Source organism: Psammomys obesus, unplaced genomic scaffold, assembly GCF_907164565.1.
Source record: "Psammomys obesus unplaced genomic scaffold, mPsaObe1.curated_primary_1811, whole genome shotgun sequence".
Lineage (NCBI taxonomy): Eukaryota > Metazoa > Chordata > Mammalia > Rodentia > Muridae > Psammomys > Psammomys obesus.
The window spans coordinates 22,531,368-22,536,324 of record NW_026596051.1 but is presented as its reverse complement, the minus strand read 5'-3'; the positions used below and the strand labels follow the sequence as shown (position 1 = coordinate 22,536,324).

The window sequence follows — 4,957 nt, the reverse complement described above, 5'->3', positions numbered from 1 at the left end:
GCATTCAACTCATCTCTCTTCATCTTCTGTTTCAAGTACAGGTCAGTGATTAGAGGACCAATGCTGTCAAATTCATTTATTTATTTTGTTTTGTTATTTGTTTCTTGAAACATGTTAAATTAGTCCAATCTAGTCTCAAGTTTATCATCTTCCTGCTTCAACCTTCTCTTGAGTACTAAGATTACAGTGGTATGCTACTACACACATGTAAGGTAAATCCTTAGAACCAATGTTGGCTACTTTTTTGTTAAGGATCAAATATATGTCAGGTTTTGCAGGCATTCCCTGAGGCCCCTTGTAGCTATTCACATCTGCACTGCAGTATAGAATCTGCAGACAAAAATCGACAAATGACTTTCGCTATGGTCCAATAACAGTGTTGATTAAAAAGGCAGAAGCCAGCTTTCAGACTTGGAATTTTTTGTTTGTTTGTTTTTGCTTATTTTTGTTGTTTTAATTTGATTTCCCTATCTATCTATCTATCTATCTATCTATCTATCTATCTATCTATCTATCTATCTATCTATCTTTATCTCTATCTCTCACTCACATACATGTGTGTGTTTATGTGTGTGTGTATACTACAGAGTCTGGTTTTTCCACAAATTTTTTACATGGTGACCTAAACTCATGTCCTCATGTTTTCAGGGCAGGTATTTTGCTCAATGATCCATTTCTCAAACCCTGTTTTGATTTTTTTTCACTATTGAGTGTTGCTGTGTAAATATAGCTGGTCTATCTAGTATTGGCTATATAGTCCAGGATGGACTTGGACACATGGGGACCCTCTTGTCTCTGTGTCTGGGTTTCTGGGATTATAGACATGAACCAAAAAGCCCAACTCAATTATGTTTTAAAATAAACCTCTTAACATTACTCTAGAACTGCTCCCCATGTCTTCCAGATGCTGGTTTTCGTCAACAATGAAACCACTTCAATATCACTTTTCACTTACAGCTTAAACACATTTCTTCTGGATCTGTCTGTGCCCTGACTGTACTTTCCAGATTCTTGCCTCCGTAAGTACTTTCTGTCTTCTATACATGTCCAGTTTGGGTGTTTCTGCTGTTAAAGTTGACTGATGTTTCAGGTCTGTCTCTAACATCAGCTCTACCTCACCAAGTTCCTCTTCACAGCAGAGCCTGTCTCCAGAGTCAGAGAGAAGAATTCTCTCTGATGACACTGAGATTTTTCTAGTAGAACTCATTATTGAAGATACTTGTCACTGTGACTGAGATTCTACCACCTTCTTTTTTCTTTTTTTTTTTTTTGGTTCAACCCTCACCATTTTACCCATTGAAAAGCTGGGTGACTTCATCCTCTTGAGTCTGGATAAACACTGTGATTATTCTCATCACAAGGTACAGCAAAAGCAAGTCTGTGTCAGTGCCCAACCTCAGACATACAGCATTTGCATCTTCCACTCTAGCCTCTTATGAAGGAGCTTTCTCAGAGGCCTAGTATTGGAAAAATGAAACTTTCTCGGATCCATCTGTCTCACCCAAGATGCAAGATGTTGGTGCACAAGTTAAGATCATTATCCCAGCATCCCATGCTCAACAAAGAACCAGCTATATTTATAAAGTAAATTTATCTCATATTGAAATACTTTCTTTACCTGCATAATCATGAGATAAAAAAATATTGTTTCAAAATGCTACAGGCCTTGGGACTAATCCATAACATGATGGTAAATGAGTAAAACACGTATTTTTTGGTGAGCAGACTGTCCACCTTAAGTCTTTCCTTCGCCAAGGTGGTGTTCCAGTTCAGATTTGTTTCAGTTACTATTTTTTTTTTGATACAACAAAATACTAGACAACAGCGACTTCAGGAAGGAAGGTTTTATTTGAGCCAAGTTTTTCCTTTATATTCAGTCTAAACCCCAAACTACGGAATGGTGTTCCTCACAGTTAGGGTGAGTCCTCCCACCTCTTTTACGCCAAGGTAGAAATTTGCTCACAGGTCTCCCTAAAGGGATACCTGCGGATATCTAAACGATACTCAATCACGGCCATTTGACAATCCATATTAACTACCACAGAATCTACTTTTCTGTTGTTCTTCCTTTTACACTTATATTAATACATCTTTACACTCTGCCCTTACTTCCCACAAGGATCCCTAATTTTTATTTCAGATTCTATATCAGATCTCCTGTGAAGCCTTTTTAAAATTGTTTGCAGTGACCATTCAATGATTCTTGAAGGTCTCCAAATACATAGCTCTTCTTCTCAGTGGGTGGCTTATTTTGAGAACTGCCTATTGGTGCACCTACCTTATCTAATAAACTGTGATTTCTCAGAGGCAGAAACTATTCTTTACTCATCTGTGCATGTCTAATATTGGTATGTTTGCTGACAATTAATAGTTACTAAAAAAACTCATTATTAGATGATTAAATATGACAGGTGAGATTTTTACTTTGATGATTGACAAATTAGATTTAAGTTATTGCAAGAAAGATGATAATTAATTGATAAACAGAATCAAAACTTTCTCATTCCTTACCTTTAAAAAAGGTAAGTTCAGATAATTCTCTACATACGTCATAAAACAGAGAAGGAAATGAGGCTGGATTTTCCAGTGCTAGTAAGTGAATCCTAACTTCCAGAGATGTAAGATAGCAAAGGTGTGCCTCTCACTCAGGCCCATCCTTAGCAGATTTGGCAGCATCCCTGGGGCCTTTCCTGCAGGTGATTCCACTCAAGCCTCTGTCCTACAGCCCTCCTACTGCTGAAGCACTTTCCTTCTCGGCAAAGAGGAGGGAGGGAGTATGTAGAATGTGCACACGCTGAATTCCTGGTACAGAGAGATTTATCATTTCTCACATTCCAATGGGTAAGCACTTAATTGCATGGCTTCCACCCAGAAGCAAAAGACACTGGAAAACATAGTCTTCCTGTGCATCCAAAGTATTTCATTTCCAGTAGAGGACAGCTAATCACTGGGCTCCACATGGCTGCTTTTGTAAGATAGAACAAGGATTTTATGTGGCATTTGAATATATGTTTATACTACACTCTCAAACTCTACTTGCTAAATGTATGTGGAGATCCAAAGCATGACAACACTTTATTGTTTGCAAAGAATAGTCATGTGAGTTTTAATGGTTCAGGTTCTGTGGTGATACAGTGTGCTAGAGTCCAAATCCTACCATTTTCAGGATTTTTTTTTCCAGCTTAGGGTAAATAGCATAAATGCTCTAAATACTCTGTCTCCACATCTGGAAACTGGGGGAAAAGTATGATAATATCACCTTATAGTGTCTGGAGGAAGATAAAACAAGGACAATACTTGTGTACTCTCAAGAAAACTGTAAGATCTCAAATATAGTGGATTAATTCCTGGAAGGGTGTGCAACTTGTATCATTTTTGTAAATGAGTCTGAGAGTTTGGAGTCTGAGGGTCCAAGCGATTAAAGTAAAAGAAATGTTTTGCTTATTCTCCCAAACTGCCTCAGATCTGAAATGAAAATATCAATGATAAGCTTATATTTTCTAGCTTCTGATGATGTATATGCTGATTCTCTTTCAAGGCCTTTGTGATTTCGAGGGAAGAATTTCTGTAGCACCACAGAGCCTGTCAGATGGATGAAAGGTAGATCTAAAGCTTTGTCACCTTTGAGGAATAGGTGTGTTCAGTGAGAGTTCTAGGGAAACTCTGTTGTACTAAATGCATGAAAAACTTTTGAGTGACTTGTGTATCAATGAAGTTGAGCTACTTTTGTCTTTTGTTTTCCCAGGATGAAACTCTAATGTGATGGTGATATGTTAATGAAACACAGACTAACAGGAAGTATGATTAGGAAAGAAAGGAAGTCAGGGAAAGCTGTTGAACAAAGTATGATATTTCAGTCCCTCAAATGTGGCCTTGGCTCAGTCCCACAAAGCAATCTTGGCAAGAGTGGAGGTTATGCTTGGTTTTAGTACCAGTGAAAGCGTTCTGGAGTAACTGTATTTTGCCACTTCCCATTGGCTCAGCCCAGGGGACAGGATGGCTTGCATTCCCATGGACAGTGTCTCATTATGCTGTTGTCATGTAGGAAGTTGGTATGAGGTCCTATGGGATCCTTCTCATTGATGTTGTTGGAACAAAGACATGCTGGAAGTGAAGAGACATTAAGGCAATGAAGAGGGGCTATGGCAACATCGGGAGAAAACGGAAACTGCCAGTGTTGTTCTTTCTGTGCTGACATCCCATTTCTGGGAAGAGTCAGGCCTAGCCTGGCCAGTGACGATGTAGGTCTCTCAATGCCAGCTTTGACTCTGGGTGTCAATCAGCAGATTCATTCTGCAGAATGATGTATAGCTATTGAATGTTTATATTAAAATTTACACCTGCCCCTAGAGGCACTGCAGGTGCGGCTGCTGTGTCACATGTGCCTCAGTAGTTGACAGAGAGGAGAGACGCTATGTCTACACTCAGTGGTCCGACCTATGAACACCGGAATGATTACTAGCCTAACATTCTCCAAAAAAGTAAACCTGAGGCAACCACCAGTCTGACTCCACATAGGCTTTGATGGACTCGCAGGACAGGGAGCAAACCAGAGACCAGAAGAACCCTGCCTGGGACTACAGGCCCTGGGCTGGAGTGAGGCTGAGACAGATGACCCTCTCAAGGGGCCATTTGGTTGAGACCAGCAAGGAGGGAGGCCAAGACAACCACTAGACCAGATGCCATGGGATCCTGACAGGGAGATACACTGAGGTGACCACCAGTCGGGCACCACAGACATGGGGGGCAGACCATACCTAAGATGACCCCTGCCCTGTGCCATAATTCATAAGCTGAGCACTATACTCCTGAGACAACTCTTGAGATGACCCCAGAAACTCAAAAACCATGGGCACTGCTAAGAGGAGCAAATGAGTAGTAGAGAAATAGAAGACAAAGGAAGACAGAAGAATGTGAACACAGTGAAGAGAGACAGAATTGAGAGGTAGTGAGAAAC

General features: G+C 40.2%; 1 non-coding gene across 1 annotated transcript; it reads left to right on the top strand.

The window, feature by feature from the left end:
* Nucleotides 1-4,339: 4,339 nt before the first annotated feature.
* On the top strand, nucleotides 4,340-4,471 carry LOC129689211 (small nucleolar RNA SNORA17). Its single transcript, XR_008722076.1, has one exon. It is a non-coding gene; the product is annotated as a small nucleolar RNA SNORA17 (small nucleolar RNA).
* The last annotated feature ends 486 nt before the right edge of the window (nucleotides 4,472-4,957 follow it).